General features: G+C 51.1%; 22 non-coding genes across 22 annotated transcripts; 5 read left to right on the forward strand and 17 right to left on the reverse strand.

Moving 5' to 3' along the window:
• Positions 1 to 283: 283 nt before the first annotated feature.
• trnam-cau (transfer RNA methionine (anticodon CAU)) lies at positions 284 to 356 on the reverse strand. Its single transcript has one exon. It is a non-coding gene; the product is annotated as a tRNA-Met (tRNA).
• Positions 357 to 957: 601 nt separating this feature from the next.
• Positions 958 to 1,028, reverse strand: trnag-gcc (transfer RNA glycine (anticodon GCC)). Its single transcript has one exon. It is a non-coding gene; the product is annotated as a tRNA-Gly (tRNA).
• A 122-nt stretch (positions 1,029 to 1,150) lies between these two features.
• Positions 1,151 to 1,222, forward strand: trnae-cuc (transfer RNA glutamic acid (anticodon CUC)). The gene has a single exon. It is a non-coding gene; the product is annotated as a tRNA-Glu (tRNA).
• Positions 1,223 to 2,407: 1,185 nt separating this feature from the next.
• trnam-cau (transfer RNA methionine (anticodon CAU)) lies at positions 2,408 to 2,480 on the reverse strand. Its single transcript has one exon. It is a non-coding gene; the product is annotated as a tRNA-Met (tRNA).
• A 601-nt stretch (positions 2,481 to 3,081) lies between these two features.
• On the reverse strand, positions 3,082 to 3,152 carry trnag-gcc (transfer RNA glycine (anticodon GCC)). Its single transcript has one exon. It is a non-coding gene; the product is annotated as a tRNA-Gly (tRNA).
• A 122-nt stretch (positions 3,153 to 3,274) lies between these two features.
• On the forward strand, positions 3,275 to 3,346 carry trnae-cuc (transfer RNA glutamic acid (anticodon CUC)). The gene has a single exon. It is a non-coding gene; the product is annotated as a tRNA-Glu (tRNA).
• A 1,185-nt stretch (positions 3,347 to 4,531) lies between these two features.
• On the reverse strand, positions 4,532 to 4,604 carry trnam-cau (transfer RNA methionine (anticodon CAU)). The gene has a single exon. It is a non-coding gene; the product is annotated as a tRNA-Met (tRNA).
• A 583-nt stretch (positions 4,605 to 5,187) lies between these two features.
• Positions 5,188 to 5,258, reverse strand: trnag-gcc (transfer RNA glycine (anticodon GCC)). Its single transcript has one exon. It is a non-coding gene; the product is annotated as a tRNA-Gly (tRNA).
• Positions 5,259 to 6,637: 1,379 nt separating this feature from the next.
• On the reverse strand, positions 6,638 to 6,710 carry trnam-cau (transfer RNA methionine (anticodon CAU)). Its single transcript has one exon. It is a non-coding gene; the product is annotated as a tRNA-Met (tRNA).
• Positions 6,711 to 7,311: 601 nt separating this feature from the next.
• trnag-gcc (transfer RNA glycine (anticodon GCC)) lies at positions 7,312 to 7,382 on the reverse strand. Its single transcript has one exon. It is a non-coding gene; the product is annotated as a tRNA-Gly (tRNA).
• Positions 7,383 to 8,761: 1,379 nt separating this feature from the next.
• Positions 8,762 to 8,834, reverse strand: trnam-cau (transfer RNA methionine (anticodon CAU)). Its single transcript has one exon. It is a non-coding gene; the product is annotated as a tRNA-Met (tRNA).
• A 601-nt stretch (positions 8,835 to 9,435) lies between these two features.
• Positions 9,436 to 9,506, reverse strand: trnag-gcc (transfer RNA glycine (anticodon GCC)). The gene has a single exon. It is a non-coding gene; the product is annotated as a tRNA-Gly (tRNA).
• Positions 9,507 to 9,628: 122 nt separating this feature from the next.
• Positions 9,629 to 9,700, forward strand: trnae-cuc (transfer RNA glutamic acid (anticodon CUC)). The gene has a single exon. It is a non-coding gene; the product is annotated as a tRNA-Glu (tRNA).
• Positions 9,701 to 10,828: 1,128 nt separating this feature from the next.
• trnam-cau (transfer RNA methionine (anticodon CAU)) lies at positions 10,829 to 10,901 on the reverse strand. Its single transcript has one exon. It is a non-coding gene; the product is annotated as a tRNA-Met (tRNA).
• Positions 10,902 to 11,502: 601 nt separating this feature from the next.
• trnag-gcc (transfer RNA glycine (anticodon GCC)) lies at positions 11,503 to 11,573 on the reverse strand. The gene has a single exon. It is a non-coding gene; the product is annotated as a tRNA-Gly (tRNA).
• Positions 11,574 to 11,695: 122 nt separating this feature from the next.
• On the forward strand, positions 11,696 to 11,767 carry trnae-cuc (transfer RNA glutamic acid (anticodon CUC)). Its single transcript has one exon. It is a non-coding gene; the product is annotated as a tRNA-Glu (tRNA).
• Positions 11,768 to 13,819: 2,052 nt separating this feature from the next.
• trnae-cuc (transfer RNA glutamic acid (anticodon CUC)) lies at positions 13,820 to 13,891 on the forward strand. Its single transcript has one exon. It is a non-coding gene; the product is annotated as a tRNA-Glu (tRNA).
• Positions 13,892 to 15,076: 1,185 nt separating this feature from the next.
• trnam-cau (transfer RNA methionine (anticodon CAU)) lies at positions 15,077 to 15,149 on the reverse strand. The gene has a single exon. It is a non-coding gene; the product is annotated as a tRNA-Met (tRNA).
• Positions 15,150 to 15,732: 583 nt separating this feature from the next.
• On the reverse strand, positions 15,733 to 15,803 carry trnag-gcc (transfer RNA glycine (anticodon GCC)). Its single transcript has one exon. It is a non-coding gene; the product is annotated as a tRNA-Gly (tRNA).
• A 1,379-nt stretch (positions 15,804 to 17,182) lies between these two features.
• On the reverse strand, positions 17,183 to 17,255 carry trnam-cau (transfer RNA methionine (anticodon CAU)). The gene has a single exon. It is a non-coding gene; the product is annotated as a tRNA-Met (tRNA).
• A 601-nt stretch (positions 17,256 to 17,856) lies between these two features.
• On the reverse strand, positions 17,857 to 17,927 carry trnag-gcc (transfer RNA glycine (anticodon GCC)). The gene has a single exon. It is a non-coding gene; the product is annotated as a tRNA-Gly (tRNA).
• Positions 17,928 to 19,306: 1,379 nt separating this feature from the next.
• On the reverse strand, positions 19,307 to 19,379 carry trnam-cau (transfer RNA methionine (anticodon CAU)). The gene has a single exon. It is a non-coding gene; the product is annotated as a tRNA-Met (tRNA).
• Between the last annotated feature and the right edge of the window lie 337 nt (positions 19,380 to 19,716).

The raw sequence follows: 19,716 nt of genomic DNA on the forward strand, positions 1-19,716 counted from the left end.
GAGAAAAGAAAGAGGAATTGTGGTGAAAGTTGGATGAAGTGGTTTCAGAGGGCCGGCACACATCCACAGGGGAGGATCGCCTGCCACGTGTGAGTCTTGAAATCAAACAGATGGGAAGGCTTTCCACGGTCAATGGCAGAATGATTTGGATTGATCCCTGTTCTAGATCTCGCATCGGAGGAGGCTGAAAATCCACTACAAAGGAGTGGTTCTAAGGCCCCAGCGTCCTCGAAATGGGTAGAAGAGGTACAAAATGGATGGACCAACTCTGTACCAAAACACCTGCCTCGTGTGAGGCTCGAACTCACGACCTTCAGATTATGAGACTGACGCGCTGCCTACTGCGCCAACGAGGCTGACAGGGAACCTGAAAATGGACGATTTCTCGAAGCTGCACAGAAATGAAATTCAGCTTGGACAAACAAAGGTGAGTCCCCAGGTATTTAAGCCCTGAACGGGTTTTGGAGGTGAAGAGTGCCACAGGAGATCCTAAAAACGGTGTTTTGACCCAGCTCCGGCTTACCTGAAAGGGACAAGCGGTAGACAATGGATGGGTTGCCTTTGCCACGTACTGTGTATCAAGCGAGGCTCAAGACACCATCTTCCCCCAAAACGGACCATTCTTCTTTTGTCTCGTAGTGCCGTCTTAAGTTAAATTCCTTAATTACAGCCACATTAGCTCCACTAATAAGACACACGGGTTTACCAGCAATGTCTGTAAACATATATTCAGTCACCCACTGGCGCTGGCAGGCGACAATTCTAAGTCTGCCAATTGTCCCGCCGAATTCGCGCCACTGTCCAAAGTCTCCTCTCAACAACATCTTGACTTAATGCAGATACAATGTCCAACCCAAGTTTGGTTTGCACAGGCTTCTTGTTCCAAATCTTGATGCCGTCTGGCCGTGACCGAGAACAAACTTAATGCCCCCCAAGACCCCACGCATAAAGGAACCGTGCATTGGCCGGGAATCGAACCCGGGTCTCCCGCGTGGCAGGCGAGAATTCTACCACTGAACCACCAATGCTCACACACGTGGCAGTTTTCTCAACGAATTCGCGCCATTGCCCAAGCGCTCCTCTCGAGGCGCAGCGGAAAATGTAGCCCGATACACCCACGCGTCACTCATCAAGACACCTCTGTGGCAGCTCCCTGATGGTCTAGTGGTCAGGATTCGGCGCTCTCACCGCCGCGGCCCGGGTTCGATTCCCGGTCAGGGAACCTGTGTTTTGCCCCACCTCCGCCTTACCCGAAAGGGACAAGCGGTAGACAATGGATGGGTTGCCTTTGCCACGTACTGTGTATCAAGAGAGCCTCAAGGCACCATCTCCCCCCAAAACGGACCATTCCTTGAAGCCGTCAACAAATGAAGCAGAGTTGCCAGTTCTTCAAGCCCAGGATGAGCTGCCGTCTTGGAGGTGAAGGGTGTGACAGGACATCCAAAAAATGTGTGGCCGAACTGCGCATCAAAACATGCCTCCCGTGAGGATAGAGCTCAACACCGCCAGTTTTCGAGACTTGCGCACGGCAGGCGACAATTCTACCGCTGAGCTAACAACCCTTGCATGTCCGCCAATTGTCCCGCTGAATTCGCGCTACTGTCCAAACTCTCCTCTCCAGACGCTTAAAATGGATGCACAAACTCTGCCACGTACTGCGCATCAAAGCACATCGCTTGCGTGAGGCTACAAGTCACTACCTTCTGATTTCGTGATTCACATGTGGCAGGCGACAGCTCTAACGCTCAGCCACCAGCCCTTACAAGTCTGCCAATTGTCTCGTCGAATTCGCGCCACTCTCCAAAGTCTACTCTCAACAACATCTTGACTTAATGCAGATACGATGTCCAACCCAAGTTTGGTTTGCATAGACTTCTTGTTCCAACTTAACAGTCAGGCAAGAATGACTTCAAATTATCCCTCTCCATGGACCCTGTTGGCAAAGGAACTCCAGGCAACCTCCAGAGACTCAGCTCGGGAGCTGCTGATAACCAATTATCAGCCCTTGTTCATCCGCTTCCAATGCAAAGACATTCCTAACCCTACCTGGACAAAGTGTCCTAGAAGAAATAACAGGTAGGAGTCATTTGGGAGCCAACGTGTGGTGCCCCGCAATTCTGACCTGAGAAAAGAAAGAGGAATTGTGGTGAAAGTTGGATGAAGTGGTTTCAGAGGGCCGGCACACATCCATAGGGGAGGATCGCCTGCCACGTGTGAGTCTTGAAATCAAACAGATGGGAAGGCTTTCCACGGTCAATGGCAGAATGATTTGGATTGATCCCTGTTCTAGATCTCGCATCGGAGGAAGCTGAAAATCCACTACAAAGGAGTGGTTCTAAGGCCCCAGCGTCCTCGAAATGGGTAGAAGAGGTACAAAATGGATGGACCAACTCTGTACCAAAACACCTGCCTCGTGTGAGGCTCGAACTCACGACCTTCAGATTATGAGACTGACGCGCTGCCTACTGCGCCAACGAGGCTGACAGGGAACCTGAAAATGGACGATTTCTCGAAGCTGCACAGAAATGAAATTCAGCTTGGACAAACAAAGGTGAGTCCCCAGGTATTTAAGCCCTGAACGGGTTTTGGAGGTGAAGAGTGCCACAGGAGATCCTAAAAACGGTGTTTTGACCCAGCTCCGGCTTACCTGAAAGGGACAAGCGGTAGACAATGGATGGGTTGCCTTTGCCACGTACTGTGTATCAAGCGAGGCTCAAGACACCATCTTCCCCCAAAACGGACCATTCTTCTTTTGTCTCGTAGTGCCGTCTTAAGTTAAATTCCTTAATTACAGCCACATTAGCTCCACTAATAAGACACACGGGTTTACCAGCAATGTCTGTAAACATATATTCAGTCACCCACTGGCGCTGGCAGGCGACAATTCTAAGTCTGCCAATTGTCCCGCCGAATTCGCGCCACTGTCCAAAGTCTCCTCTCAACAACATCTTGACTTAATGCAGATACGATGTCCAACCCAAGTTTGGTTTGCACAGGCTTCTTGTTCCAAATCTTGATGCCGTCTGGCCGTGACCGAGAACAAACTTAATGCCCCCCAAGACCCCACGCATAAAGGAACCGTGCATTGGCCGGGAATCGAACCCGGGTCTCCCGCGTGGCAGGCGAGAATTCTACCACTGAACCACCAATGCTCACACACGTGGCAGTTTTCTCAACGAATTCGCGCCATTGCCCAAGCGCTCCTCTCGAGGCGCAGCGGAAAATGTAGCCCGATACACCCACGCGTCACTCATCAAGACACCTCTGTGGCAGCTCCCTGATGGTCTAGTGGTCAGGATTCGGCGCTCTCACCGCCGCGGCCCGGGTTCGATTCCCGGTCAGGGAACCTGTGTTTTGCCCCACCTCCGCCTTACCCGAAAGGGACAAGCGGTAGACAATGGATGGGTTGCCTTTGCCACGTACTGTGTATCAAGAGAGCCTCAAGGCACCATCTCCCCCCAAAACGGACCATTCCTTGAAGCCGTCAACAAATGAAGCAGAGTTGCCAGTTCTTCAAGCCCAGGATGAGCTGCCGTCTTGGAGGTGAAGGGTGTGACAGGACATCCAAAAAATGTGTGGCCGAACTGCGCATCAAAACATGCCTCCCGTGAGGATAGAGCTCAACACCGCCAGTTTTCGAGACTTGCGCACGGCAGGCGACAATTCTACCGCTGAGCTAACAACCCTTGCATGTCCGCCAATTGTCCCGCTGAATTCGCGCTACTGTCCAAACTCTCCTCTCCAGACGCTTAAAATGGATGCACAAACTCTGCCACGTACTGCGCATCAAAGCACATCGCTTGCGTGAGGCTACAAGTCACCACCTTCTGATTTCGTGATTCACATGTGGCAGGCGACAGTTCTAACGCTCAGCCACCAGCCCTTACAAGTCTGCCAATTGTCTCGTCGAATTCGCGCCACTCTCCAAAGTCTACTCTCAACAACATCTTGACTTAATGCAGATACGATGTCCAACCCAAGTTTGGTTTGCATAGACTTCTTGTTCCAACTTAACAGTCAGGCAAGAATGACTTCAAATTATCCCTCTCCATGGACCCTGTTGGCAAAGGAACTCCAGGCAACCTCCAGAGACTCAGCTCGGGAGCTGCTGATAACCAATTATCAGCCCTTGTTCATCCGCTTCCAATGCAAAGACATTCCTAACCCTACCTGGACAAAGTGTCCTAGAAGAAATAACAGGTAGGAGTCATTTGGGAGCCAACGTGTGGTGCCCCGCAATTCTGACCTGAGAAAAGAAAGAGGAATTGTGGTGAAAGTTGGATGAAGTGGTTTCAGAGGGCCGGCACACATCCATAGGGGAGGATCGCCTGCCACGTGTGAGTCTTGAAATCAAACAGATGGGAAGGCTTTCCACGGTCAATGGCAGAATGATTTGGATTGATCCCTGTTCTAGATCTCGCATCGGAGGAGGCTGAAAATCCACTACAAAGGAGTGGTTCTAAGGCCCCAGAGTCCTCGAAATGGGTAGAAGAGGTACAAAATGGATGGACCAACTCTGTACCAAAACACCTGCCTCGTGTGAGGCTCGAACTCACGACCTTCAGATTATGAGACTGACGCGCTGCCTACTGCGCCAACGAGGCTAGACGATTTCTCGAAGCTGCACAGAAATGAAATTCAGCTTGGACAAACAAAGGTGAGTCCCCAGGTATTTAAGCCCTGAACGGGTTTTGGAGGTGAAGAGTGCCACAGGAGATCCTAAAAACGGTGTTTTGACCCAGCTCCGGCTTACCTGAAAGGGACAAGCGGTAGACAATGGATGGGTTGCCTTTGCCACGTACTGTGTATCAAGCGAGGCTCAAGACACCATCTTCCCCCAAAACGGACCATTCTTCTTTTGTCTCGTAGTGCCGTCTTAAGTTAAATTCCTTAATTACAGCCACATTAGCTCCACTAATAAGACACACGGGTTTACCAGCAATGTCTGTAAACATATATTCAGTCACCCACTGGCGCTGGCAGGCGACAATTCTAAGTCTGCCAATTGTCCCGCCGAATTCGCGCCACTGTCCAAAGTCTCCTCTCAACAACATCTTGACTTAATGCAGATACGATGTCCAACCCAAGTTTGGTTTGCACAGGCTTCTTGTTCCAAATCTTGATGCCGTCTGGCCGTGACCGAGAACAAACTTAATGCCCCCCAAGACCCCACGCATAAAGGAACCGTGCATTGGCCGGGAATCGAACCCGGGTCTCCCGCGTGGCAGGCGAGAATTCTACCACTGAACCACCAATGCTCACACACGTGGCAGGTTTCTCAACGAATTCGCGCCATTGCCCAAGCGCTCCTCTCGAGGCGCAGCGGAAAATGTAGCCCGATACACCCACGCGTCACTCATCAAGACACCTCTGTGGCAGCTCCGTGATGGTCTAGTGGTCAGGATTCGGCGCTCTCACCGCAGCGGCCCGGGTTCGATTCCCGGTCAGGGAACCTGTGTTTTGCCCCACCTCCGCCTTACCCGAAAGGGACAAGCGGTAGACAATGGATGGGTTGCCTTTGCCACGTACTGTGTATCAAGAGAGCCTCAAGGCACCATCTCCCCCCAAAACGGACCATTCCTTGAAGCCGTCAACAAATGAAGCAGAGTTGCCAGTTCTTCAAGCCCAGGATGAGCTGCCGTCTTGGAGGTGAAGGGTGTGACAGGACATCCAAAAAATGTGTGGCCGAACTGCGCATCAAAACATGCCTCCCGTGAGGATAGAGCTCAACACCGCCAGTTTTCGAGACTTGCGCACGGCAGGCGACAATTCTACCGCTGAGCTAACAACCCTTGCATGTCCGCCAATTGTCCCGCTGAATTCGCGCTACTGTCCAAACTCTCCTCTCCAGACGCTTAAAATGGATGCACAAACTCTGCTACGTACTGCGCATCAAAGCACATCGCTTGCGTGAGGCTACAAGTCACTACCTTCTGATTTCGTGATTCACATGTGGCAGGCGACAGCTCTAACGCTCAGCCACCAGCCCTTACAAGTCTGCCAATTGTCTCGTCGAATTCGCGCCACTCTCCAAAGTCTACTCTCAACAACATCTTGACTTAATGCAGATACGATGTCCAACCCAAGTTTGGTTTGCATAGACTTCTTGTTCCAACTTAACAGTCAGGCAAGAATGACTTCAAATTATCCCTCTCCATGGACCCTGTTGGCAAAGGAACTCCAGGCAACCTCCAGAGACTCAGCTCGGGAGCTGCTGATAACCAATTATCAGCCCTTGTTCATCCGCTTCCAATGCAAAGACATTCCTAACCCTACCTGGACAAAGTGTCCTAGAAGAAATAACAGGTAGGAGTCATTTGGGAGCCAACGTGTGGTGCCCCGCAATTCTGACCTGAGAAAAGAAAGAGGAATTGTGGTGAAAGTTGGATGAAGTGGTTTCAGAGGGCCGGCACACATCCATAGGGGAGGATCGCCTGCCACGTGTGAGTCTTGAAATCAAACAGATGGGAAGGCTTTCCACGGTCAATGGCAGAATGATTTGGATTGATCCCTGTTCTAGATCTCGCATCGGAGGAGGCTGAAAATCCACTACAAAGGAGTGGTTCTAAGGCCCCAGCGTCCTCGAAATGGGTAGAAGAGGTACAAAATGGATGGACCAACTCTGTACCAAAACACCTGCCTCGTGTGAGGCTCGAACTCACGACCTTCAGATTATGAGACTGACGCGCTGCCTACTGCGCCAACGAGGCTGACAGGGAACCTGAAAATGGACGATTTCTCGAAGCTGCACAGAAATGAAATTCAGCTTGGACAAACAAAGGTGAGTCCCCAGGTATTTAAGCCCTGAACGGGTTTTGGAGGTGAAGAGTGCCACAGGAGATCCTAAAAACGGTGTTTTGACCCAGCTCCGGCTTACCTGAAAGGGACAAGCGGTAGACAATGGATGGGTTGCCTTTGCCACGTACTGTGTATCAAGCGAGGCTCAAGACACCATCTTCCCCCAAAACGGACCATTCTTCTTTTGTCTCGTAGTGCCGTCTTAAGTTAAATTCCTTAATTACAGCCACATTAGCTCCACTAATAAGACACACGGGTTTACCAGCAATGTCTGTAAACATATATTCAGTCACCCACTGGCGCTGGCAGGCGACAATTCTAAGTCTGCCAATTGTCCCGCCGAATTCGCGCCACTGTCCAAAGTCTCCTCTCAACAACATCTTGACTTAATGCAGATACGATGTCCAACCCAAGTTTGGTTTGCACAGGCTTCTTGTTCCAAATCTTGATGCCGTCTGGCCGTGACCGAGAACAAACTTAATGCCCCCCAAGACCCCACGCATAAAGGAACCGTGCATTGGCCGGGAATCGAACCCGGGTCTCCCGCGTGGCAGGCGAGAATTCTACCACTGAACCACCAATGCTCACACACGTGGCAGGTTTCTCAACGAATTCGCGCCATTGCCCAAGCGCTCCTCTCGAGGCGCAGCGGAAAATGTAGCCCGATACACCCACGCGTCACTCATCAAGACACCTCTGTGGCAGCTCCGTGATTGTCTAGTGGTCAGGATTCGGCGCTCTCACCGCCGCGGCCCGGGTTCGATTCCCGGTCAGGGAACCTGTGTTTTGCCCCACCTCCGCCTTACCCGAAAGGGACAAGCGGTAGACAATGGATGGGTTGCCTTTGCCACGTACTGTGTATCAAGAGAGCCTCAAGGCACCATCTCCCCCCAAAACGGACCATTCCTTGAAGCCGTCAACAAATGAAGCAGAGTTGCCAGTTCTTCAAGCCCAGGATGAGCTGCCGTCTTGGAGGTGAAGGGTGTGACAGGACATCCAAAAAATGTGTGGCCGAACTGCGCATCAAAACATGCCTCCCGTGAGGATAGAGCTCAACACCGCCAGTTTTCGAGACTTGCGCACGGCAGGCGACAATTCTACCGCTGAGCTAACAACCCTTGCATGTCCGCCAATTGTCCCGCTGAATTCGCGCTACTGTCCAAACTCTCCTCTCCAGACGCTTAAAATGGATGCACAAACTCTGCCACGTACTGCGCATCAAAGCACATCGCTTGCGTGAGGCTACAAGTCACCACCTTCTGATTTCGTGATTCACATGTGGCAGGCGACAGTTCTAACGCTCAGCCACCAGCCCTTACAAGTCTGCCAATTGTCTCGTCGAATTCGCGCCACTCTCCAAAGTCTACTCTCAACAACATCTTGACTTAATGCAGATACGATGTCCAACCCAAGTTTGGTTTGCATAGACTTCTTGTTCCAACTTAACAGTCAGGCAAGAATGACTTCAAATTATCCCTCTCCATGGACCCTGTTGGCAAAGGAACTCCAGGCAACCTCCAGAGACTCAGCTCGGGAGCTGCTGATAACCAATTATCAGCCCTTGTTCATCCGCTTCCAATGCAAAGACATTCCTAACCCTACCTGGACAAAGTGTCCTAGAAGAAATAACAGGTAGGAGTCATTTGGGAGCCAACGTGTGGTGCCCCGCAATTCTGACCTGAGAAAAGAAAGAGGAATTGTGGTGAAAGTTGGATGAAGTGGTTTCAGAGGGCCGGCACACATCCACAGGGGAGGATCGCCTGCCACGTGTGAGTCTTGAAATCAAACAGATGGGAAGGCTTTCCACGGTCAATGGCAGAATGATTTGGATTGATCCCTGTTCTAGATCTCGCATCGGAGGAGGCTGAAAATCCACTACAAAGGAGTGGTTCTAAGGCCCCAGCGTCCTCGAAATGGGTAGAAGAGGTACAAAATGGATGGACCAACTCTGTACCAAAACACCTGCCTCGTGTGAGGCTCGAACTCACGACCTTCAGATTATGAGACTGACGCGCTGCCTACTGCGCCAACGAGGCTGACAGGGAACCTGAAAATGGACGATTTCTCGAAGCTGCACAGAAATGAAATTCAGCTTGGACAAACAAAGGTGAGTCCCCAGGTATTTAAGCCCTGAACGGGTTTTGGAGGTGAAGAGTGCCACAGGAGATCCTAAAAACGGTGTTTTGACCCAGCTCCGGCTTACCTGAAAGGGACAAGCGGTAGACAATGGATGGGTTGCCTTTGCCACGTACTGTGTATCAAGCGAGGCTCAAGACACCATCTTCCCCCAAAACGGACCATTCTTCTTTTGTCTCGTAGTGCCGTCTTAAGTTAAATTCCTTAATTACAGCCACATTAGCTCCACTAATAAGACACACGGGTTTACCAGCAATGTCTGTAAACATATATTCAGTCACCCACTGGCGCTGGCAGGCGACAATTCTAAGTCTGCCAATTGTCCCGCCGAATTCGCGCCACTGTCCAAAGTCTCCTCTCAACAACATCTTGACTTAATGCAGATACGATGTCCAACCCAAGTTTGGTTTGCACAGGCTTCTTGTTCCAAATCTTGATGCCGTCTGGCCGTGACCGAGAACAAACTTAATGCCCCCCAAGACCCCACGCATAAAGGAACCGTGCATTGGCCGGGAATCGAACCCGGGTCTCCCGCGTGGCAGGCGAGAATTCTACCACTGAACCACCAATGCTCACACACGTGGCAGTTTTCTCAACGAATTCGCGCCATTGCCCAAGCGCTCCTCTCGAGGCGCAGCGGAAAATGTAGCCCGATACACCCACGCGTCACTCATCAAGACACCTCTGTGGCAGCTCCCTGATGGTCTAGTGGTCAGGATTCGGCGCTCTCACCGCCGCGGCCCGGGTTCGATTCCCGGTCAGGGAACCTGTGTTTTGCCCCACCTCCGCCTTACCCGAAAGGGACAAGCGGTAGACAATGGATGGGTTGCCTTTGCCACGTACTGTGTATCAAGAGAGCCTCAAGGCACCATCTCCCCCCAAAACGGACCATTCCTTGAAGCCGTCAACAAATGAAGCAGAGTTGCCAGTTCTTCAAGCCCAGGATGAGCTGCCGTCTTGGAGGTGAAGGGTGTGGATAGAGCTCAACACCGCCAGTTTTCGAGACTTGCGCACGGCAGGCGACAATTCTACCGCTGAGCTAACAACCCTTGCATGTCCGCCAATTGTCCCGCTGAATTCGCGCTACTGTCCAAACTCTCCTCTCCAGACGCTTAAAATGGATGCACAAACTCTGCCACGTACTGCGCATCAAAGCACATCGCTTGCGTGAGGCTACAAGTCACCACCTTCTGATTTCGTGATTCACATGTGGCAGGCGACAGTTCTAACGCTCAGCCACCAGCCCTTACAAGTCTGCCAATTGTCTCGTCGAATTCGTGCCACTCTCCAAAGTCTACTCTCAACAACATCTTGACTTAATGCAGATACGATGTCCAACCCAAGTTTGGTTTGCATAGACTTCTTGTTCCAACTTAACAGTCAGGCAAGAATGACTTCAAATTATCCCTCTCCATGGACCCTGTTGGCAAAGGAACTCCAGGCAACCTCCAGAGACTCAGCTCGGGAGCTGCTGATAACCAATTATCAGCCCTTGTTCATCCGCTTCCAATGCAAAGACATTCCTAACCCTACCTGGACAAAGTGTCCTAGAAGAAATAACAGGTAGGAGTCATTTGGGAGCCAACGTGTGGTGCCCCGCAATTCTGACCTGAGAAAAGAAAGAGGAATTGTGGTGAAAGTTGGATGAAGTGGTTTCAGAGGGCCGGCACACATCCATAGGGGAGGATCGCCTGCCACGTGTGAGTCTTGAAATCAAACAGATGGGAAGGCTTTCCACGGTCAATGGCAGAATGATTTGGATTGATCCCTGTTCTAGATCTCGCATTGGAGGAGGCTGAAAATCCACTACAAAGGAGTGGTTCTAAGGCCCCAGCGTCCTCGAAATGGGTAGAAGAGGTACAAAATGGATGGACCAACTCTGTACCAAAACACCTGCCTCGTGTGAGGCTCGAACTCACGACCTTCAGATTATGAGACTGACGCGCTGCCTACTGCGCCAACGAGGCTGACAGGGAACCTGAAAATGGACGATTTCTCGAAGCTGCACAGAAATGAAATTCAGCTTGGACAAACAAAGGTGAGTCCCCAGGTATTTAAGCCCTGAACGGGTTTTGGAGGTGAAGAGTGCCACAGGAGATCCTAAAAACGGTGTTTTGACCCAGCTCCGGCTTACCTGAAAGGGACAAGCGGTAGACAATGGATGGGTTGCCTTTGCCACGTACTGTGTATCAAGCGAGGCTCAAGACACCATCTTCCCCCAAAACGGACCATTCTTCTTTTGTCTCGTAGTGCCGTCTTAAGTTAAATTCCTTAATTACAGCCACATTAGCTCCACTAATAAGACACACGGGTTTACCAGCAATGTCTGTAAACATATATTCAGTCACCCACTGGCGCTGGCAGGCGACAATTCTAAGTCTGCCAATTGTCCCGCCGAATTCGCGCCACTGTCCAAAGTCTCCTCTCAACAACATCTTGACTTAATGCAGATACGATGTCCAACCCAAGTTTGGTTTGCACAGGCTTCTTGTTCCAAATCTTGATGCCGTCTGGCCGTGACCGAGAACAAACTTAATGCCCCCCAAGACCCCACGCATAAAGGAACCGTGCATTGGCCGGGAATCGAACCCGGGTCTCCCGCGTGGCAGGCGAGAATTCTACCACTGAACCACCAATGCTCACACACGTGGCAGTTTTCTCAACGAATTCGCGCCATTGCCCAAGCGCTCCTCTCGAGGCGCAGCGGAAAATGTAGCCCGATACACCCACGCGTCACTCATCAAGACACCTCTGTGGCAGCTCCCTGATGGTCTAGTGGTCAGGATTCGGCGCTCTCACCGCCGCGGCCCGGGTTCGATTCCCGGTCAGGGAACCTGTGTTTTGCCCCACCTCCGCCTTACCCGAAAGGGACAAGCGGTAGACAATGGATGGGTTGCCTTTGCCACGTACTGTGTATCAAGAGAGCCTCAAGGCACCATCTCCCCCCAAAACGGACCATTCCTTGAAGCCGTCAACAAATGAAGCAGAGTTGCCAGTTCTTCAAGCCCAGGATGAGCTGCCGTCTTGGAGGTGAAGGGTGTGACAGGACATCCAAAAAATGTGTGGCCGAACTGCGCATCAAAACATGCCTCCCGTGAGGATAGAGCTCAACACCGCCAGTTTTCGAGACTTGCGCACAGCAGGCGACAATTCTACCGCTGAGCTAACAACCCTTGCATGTCCGCCAATTGTCCCGCTGAATTCGCGCTACTGTCCAAACTCTCCTCTCCAGACGCTTAAAATGGATGCACAAACTCTGCCACGTACTGCGCATCAAAGCACATCGCTTGCGTGAGGCTACAAGTCACCACCTTCTGATTTCGTGATTCACATGTGGCAGGCGACAGCTCTAACGCTCAGCCACCAGCCCTTACAAGTCTGCCAATTGTCTCGTCGAATTCGCGCCACTCTCCAAAGTCTACTCTCAACAACATCTTGACTTAATGCAGATACGATGTCCAACCCAAGTTTGGTTTGCATAGACTTCTTGTTCCAACTTAACAGTCAGGCAAGAATGACTTCAAATTATCCCTCTCCATGGACCCTGTTGGCAAAGGAACTCCAGGCAACCTCCAGAGACTCAGCTCGGGAGCTGCTGATAACCAATTATCAGCCCTTGTTCATCCGCTTCCAATGCAAAGACATTCCTAACCCTACCTGGACAAAGTGTCCTAGAAGAAATAACAGGTAGGAGTCATTTGGGAGCCAACGTGTGGTGCCCCGCAATTCTGACCTGAGAAAAGAAAGAGGAATTGTGGTGAAAGTTGGATGAAGTGGTTTCAGAGGGCCGGCACACATCCATAGGGGAGGATCGCCTGCCACGTGTGAGTCTTGAAATCAAACAGATGGGAAGGCTTTCCACGGTCAATGGCAGAATGATTTGGATTGATCCCTGTTCTAGATCTCGCATCGGAGGAGGCTGAAAATCCACTACAAAGGAGTGGTTCTAAGGCCCCAGCGTCCTCGAAATGGGTAGAAGAGGTACAAAATGGATGGACCAACTCTGTACCAAAATACCTGCCTCGTGTGAGTCTCGAACTCACGACCTTCAGATTATGAGACTGACGCGCTGCCTACTGCACCAACGAGGCTGACAGGGAACCTGAAAATGGACGATTTCTCGAAGCTGCACAGAAATGAAATTCAGCTTGGACAAACAAAGGTGAGTCCCCAGGTATTTAAGCCCTGAACGGGTTTTGGAGGTGAAGAGTGCCACAGGAGATCCTAAAAACGGTGTTTTAACCCAGCTCCGGCTTACCTGAAAGGGACAAGCGGTAGACAATGGATGGGTTGCCTTTGCCACGTACTGTGTATCAAGCGAGGCTCAAGACACCATCTTCCCCCAAAACGGACCATTCTTCTTTTGTCTCGTAGTGCCGTCTTAAGTTAAATTCCTTAATTACAGCCACATTAACTCCACTAATAAGACACACGGGTTTACCAGCAATGTCTGTAAACATATATTCAGTCACCCACTGGCGCTGGCAGGCGACAATTCTAAGTCTGCCAATTGTCCCGCCGAATTCGCGCCACTGTCCAAAGTCTCCTCTCAACAACATCTTGACTTAATGCAGATACGATGTCCAACCCAAGTTTGGTTTGCACAGGCTTCTTGTTCCAAATCTTGATGCCGTCTGGCCGTGACCGAGAACAAACTTAATGCCCCCCAAGACCCCACGCATAAAGGAACCGTGCATTGGCCGGGAATCGAACCCGGGTCTCCCACGTGGCAGGCGAGAATTCTACCACTGAACCACCAATGCTCACACACGTGGCAGTTTTCTCAACGAATTCGCGCCATTGCCCAAGCGCTCCTCTCGAGGCGCAGCGGAAAATGTAGCCCGATACACCCACGCGTCACTCATCAAGACACCTCTGTGGCAGCTCCCTGATGGTCTAGTGGTCAGGATTCGGCGCTCTCACCGCCGCGGCCCGGGTTCGATTCCCGGTCAGGGAACCTGTGTTTTGCCCCACCTCCGCCTTACCCGAAAGGGACAAGCGGTAGACAATGGATGGGTTGCCTTTGCCACGTACTGTGTATCAAGAGAGCCTCAAGGCACCATCTCCCCCCAAAACGGACCATTCCTTGAAGCCGTCAACAAATGAAGCAGAGTTGCCAGTTCTTCAAGCCCAGGATGAGCTGCCGTCTTGGAGGTGAAGGGTGTGACAGGACATCCAAAAAATGTGTGGCCGAACTGCGCATCAAAACATGCCTCCCGTGAGGATAGAGCTCAACACCGCCAGTTTTCGAGACTTGCGCACGGCAGGCGACAATTCTACCGCTGAGCTAACAACCCTTGCATGTCCGCCAATTGTCCCGCTGAATTCGCGCTACTGTCCAAACTCTCCTCTCCAGACGCTTAAAATGGATGCACAAACTCTGCCACGTACTGCGCATCAAAGCACATCGCTTGCGTGAGGCTACAAGTCACCACCTTCTGATTTCGTGATTCACATGTGGCAGGCGACAGTTCTAACGCTCAGCCACCAGCCCTTACAAGTCTGCCAATTGTCTCGTCGAATTCGCGCCACTCTCCAAAGTCTACTCTCAACAACATCTTGACTTAATGCAGATACGATGTCCAACCCAAGTTTGGTTTGCATAGACTTCTTGTTCCAACTTAACAGTCAGGCAAGAATGACTTCAAATTATCCCTCTCCATGGACCCTGTTGGCAAAGGAACTCCAGGCAACCTCCAGAGACTCAGCTCGGGAGCTGCTGATAACCAATTATCAGCCCTTGTTCATCCGCTTCCAATGCAAAGACATTCCTAACCCTACCTGGACAAAGTGTCCTAGAAGAAATAACAGGTAGGAGTCATTTGGGAGCCAACGTGTGGTGCCCCGCAATTCTGACCTGAGAAAAGAAAGAGGAATTGTGGTGAAAGTTGGATGAAGTGGTTTCAGAGGGCCGGCACACATCCATAGGGGAGGATCGCCTGCCACGTGTGAGTCTTGAAATCAAACAGATGGGAAGGCTTTCCACGGTCAATGGCAGAATGATTTGGATTGATCCCTGTTCTAGATCTCGCATCGGAGGAGGCTGAAAATCCACTACAAAGGAGTGGTTCTAAGGCCCCAGAGTCCTCGAAATGGGTAGAAGAGGTACAAAATGGATGGACCAACTCTGTACCAAAACACCTGCCTCGTGTGAGGCTCGAACTCACGACCTTCAGATTATGAGACTGACGCGCTGCCTACTGCGCCAACGAGGCTAGACGATTTCTCGAAGCTGCACAGAAATGAAATTCAGCTTGGACAAACAAAGGTGAGTCCCCAGGTATTTAAGCCCTGAACGGGTTTTGGAGGTGAAGAGTGCCACAGGAGATCCTAAAAACGGTGTTTTGACCCAGCTCCGGCTTACCTGAAAGGGACAAGCGGTAGACAATGGATGGGTTGCCTTTGCCACGTACTGTGTATCAAGCGAGGCTCAAGACACCATCTTCCCCCAAAACGGACCATTCTTCTTTTGTCTCGTAGTGCCGTCTTAAGTTAAATTCCTTAATTACAGCCACATTAGCTCCACTAATAAGACACACGGGTTTACCAGCAATGTCTGTAAACATATATTCAGTCACCCACTGGCGCTGGCAGGCGACAATTCTAAGTCTGCCAATTGTCCCGCCGAATTCGCGCCACTGTCCAAAGTCTCCTCTCAACAACATCTTGACTTAATGCAGATACGATGTCCAACCCAAGTTTGGTTTGCACAGGCTTCTTGTTCCAAATCTTGATGCCGTCTGGCCGTGACCGAGAACAAACTTAATGCCCCCCAAGACCCCACGCATAAAGGAACCGTGCATTGGCCGGGAATCGAACCCGGGTCTCCCGCGTGGCAGGCGAGAATTCTACCACTGAACCACCAATGCTCACACACGTGGCAGGTTTCTCAACGAATTCGCGCCATTGCCCAAGCGCTCCTCTCGAGGCGCAGCGGAAAATGTAGCCCGATACACCCACGCGTCACTCATCAAGACACCTCTGTGGCAGCTCCGTGATGGTCTAGTGGTCAGGATTCGGCGCTCTCACCGCAGCGGCCCGGGTTCGATTCCCGGTCAGGGAACCTGTGTTTTGCCCCACCTCCGCCTTACCCGAAAGGGACAAGCGGTAGACAATGGATGGGTTGCCTTTGCCACGTACTGTGTATCAAGAGAGCCTCAAGGCACCATCTCCCCCCAAAACGGACCATTCCTTGAAGCCGTCAACAAATGAAGCAGAGTTGCCAGTTCTTCAAGCCCAGGATGAGCTGCCGTCTTGGAGGTGAAGGGTGTGACAGGACATCCAAAAAATGTGTGGCCGAACTGCGCATCAAAACATGCCTCCCGTGAGGATAGAGCTCAACACCGCCAGTTTTCGAGACTTGCGCACGGCAGGCGACAATTCTACCGCTGAGCTAACAACCCTTGCATGTCCGCCAATTGTCCCGCTGAATTCGCGCTACTGTCCAAACTCTCCTCTCCAGACGCTTAAAATGGATGCACAAACTCTGCTACGTACTGCGCATCAAAGCACATCGCTTGCGTGAGGCTACAAGTCACTACCTTCTGATTTCGTGATTCACATGTGGCAGGCGACAGCTCTAACGCTCAGCCACCAGCCCTTACAAGTCTGCCAATTGTCTCGTCGAATTCGCGCCACTCTCCAAAGTCTACTCTCAACAACATCTTGACTTAATGCAGATACGATGTCCAACCCAAGTTTGGTTTGCATAGACTTCTTGTTCCAACTTAACAGTCAGGCAAGAATGACTTCAAATTATCCCTCTCCATGGACCCTGTTGGCAAAGGAACTCCAGGCAACCTCCAGAGACTCAGCTCGGGAGCTGCTGATAACCAATTATCAGCCCTTGTTCATCCGCTTCCAATGCAAAGACATTCCTAACCCTACCTGGACAAAGTGTCCTAGAAGAAATAACAGGTAGGAGTCATTTGGGAGCCAACGTGTGGTGCCCCGCAATTCTGACCTGAGAAAAGAAAGAGGAATTGTGGTGAAAGTTGGATGAAGTGGTTTCAGAGGGCCGGCACACATCCATAGGGGAGGATCGCCTGCCACGTGTGAGTCTTGAAATCAAACAGATGGGAAGGCTTTCCACGGTCAATGGCAGAATGATTTGGATTGATCCCTGTTCTAGATCTCGCATCGGAGGAGGCTGAAAATCCACTACAAAGGAGTGGTTCTAAGGCCCCAGCGTCCTCGAAATGGGTAGAAGAGGTACAAAATGGATGGACCAACTCTGTACCAAAACACCTGCCTCGTGTGAGGCTCGAACTCACGACCTTCAGATTATGAGACTGACGCGCTGCCTACTGCGCCAACGAGGCTGACAGGGAACCTGAAAATGGACGATTTCTCGAAGCTGCACAGAAATGAAATTCAGCTTGGACAAACAAAGGTGAGTCCCCAGGTATTTAAGCCCTGAACGGGTTTTGGAGGTGAAGAGTGCCACAGGAGATCCTAAAAACGGTGTTTTGACCCAGCTCCGGCTTACCTGAAAGGGACAAGCGGTAGACAATGGATGGGTTGCCTTTGCCACGTACTGTGTATCAAGCGAGGCTCAAGACACCATCTTCCCCCAAAACGGACCATTCTTCTTTTGTCTCGTAGTGCCGTCTTAAGTTAAATTCCTTAATTACAGCCACATTAGCTCCACTAATAAGACACACGGGTTTACCAGCAATGTCTGTAAACATATATTCAGTCACCCACTGGCGCTGGCAGGCGACAATTCTAAGTCTGCCAATTGTCCCGCCGAATTCGCGCCACTGTCCAAAGTCTCCTCTCAACAACATCTTGACTTAATGCAGATACGATGTCCAACCCAAGTTTGGTTTGCACAGGCTTCTTGTTCCAAATCTTGATGCCGTCTGGCCGTGACCGAGAACAAACTTAATGCCCCCCAAGACCCCACGCATAAAGGAACCGTGCATTGGCCGGGAATCGAACCCGGGTCTCCCGCGTGGCAGGCGAGAATTCTACCACTGAACCACCAATGCTCACACACGTGGCAGGTTTCTCAACGAATTCGCGCCATTGCCCAAGCGCTCCTCTCGAGGCGCAGCGGAAAATGTAGCCCGATACACCCACGCGTCACTCATCAAGACACCTCTGTGGCAGCTCCGTGATGGTCTAGTGGTCAGGATTCGGCGCTCTCACCGCCGCGGCCCGGGTTCGATTCCCGGTCAGGGAACCTGTGTTTTGCCCCACCTCCGCCTTACCCGAAAGGGACAAGCGGTAGACAATGGATGGGTTGCCTTTGCCACGTACTGTGTATCAAGAGAGCCTCAAGGCACCATCTCCCCCCAAAACGGACCATTCCTTGAAGCCGTCAACAAATGAAGCAGAGTTGCCAGTTCTTCAAGCCCAGGATGAGCTGCCGTCTTGGAGGTGAAGGGTGTGACAGGACATCCAAAAAATGTGTGGCCGAACTGCGCATCAAAACATGCCTCCCGTGAGGATAGAGCTCAACACCGCCAGTTTTCGAGACTTGCGCACGGCAGGCGACAATTCTACCACTGAGCTAACAACCCTTGCATGTCCGCCAATTGTCCCGCTGAATTCGCGCTACTGTCCAAACTCTCCTCTCCAGACGCTTAAAATGGATGCACAAACTCTGCTACGTACTGCGCATCAAAGCACATCGCTTGCGTGAGGCTACAAGTCACTACCTTCTGATTTCGTGATTCACATGTGGCAGGCGACAGCTCTAACGCTCAGCCACCAGCCCTTACAAGTCTGCCAATTGTCTCGTCGAATTCGCGCCACTCTCCAAAGTCTACTCTCAACAACATCTTGACTTAATGCAGATACGATGTCCAACCCAAGTTTGGTTTGCATAGACTTCTTGTTCCAACTTAACAGTCAGGCAAGAATGACTTCAAATTATCCCTCTCCATGGACCCTGTTGGCAAAGGAACTCCAGGCAACCTCCAGAGACTCAGCTCGGGAGCTGCTGATAACCAATTATCAGCCCTTGTTCATCCGCTTCCAATGCAAAGACATTCCTAACCCTACCTGGACAAAGTGTCCTAGAAGAAATAACAGGTAGGAGTCATTTGGGAGCCAACGTGTGGTGCCCCGCAATTCTGACCTGAGAAAAGAAAGAGGAATTGTGGTGAAAGTTGGATGAAGTGGTTTCAGAGGGCCGGCACACATCCATAGGGGAGGATCGCCTGCCACGTGTGAGTCTTGAAATCAAACAGATGGGAAGGCTTTCCACGGTCAATGGCAGAATGATTTGGATTGATCCCTGTTCTAGATCTCGCATCGGAGGAGGCTGAAAATCCACTACAAAGGAGTGGTTCTAAGGCCCCAGCGTCCTCGAAATGGGTAGAAGAGGTACAAAATGGATGGACCAACTCTGTACCAAAACACCTGCCTCGTGTGAGGCTCGAACTCACGACCTTCAGATTATGAGACTGACGCGCTGCCTACTGCGCCAACGAGGCTGACAGGGAACCTGAAAATGGACGATTTCTCGAAGCTGCACAGAAATGAAATTCAGCTTGGACAAACAAAGGTGAGTCCCCAGGTATTTAAGCCCTGAACGGGTTTTGGAGGTGAAGAGTGCCACAGGAGATCCTAAAAACGGTGTTTTGACCCAGCTCCGGCTTACCTGAAAGGGACAAGCGGTAGACAATGGATGGGTTGCCTTTGCCACGTACTGTGTATCAAGCGAGGCTCAAGACACCATCTTCCCCCAAAACGGACCATTCTTCTTTTGTCTCGTAGTGCCGTCTTAAGTTAAATTCCTTAATTACAGCCACATTAGCTCCACTAATAAGA

Source organism: Astatotilapia calliptera, chromosome 23 (assembly GCF_964374335.1).
Source record: "Astatotilapia calliptera chromosome 23, fAstCal68.1, whole genome shotgun sequence".
Taxonomy (NCBI): Eukaryota; Metazoa; Chordata; class Actinopteri; order Cichliformes; family Cichlidae; genus Astatotilapia; species Astatotilapia calliptera.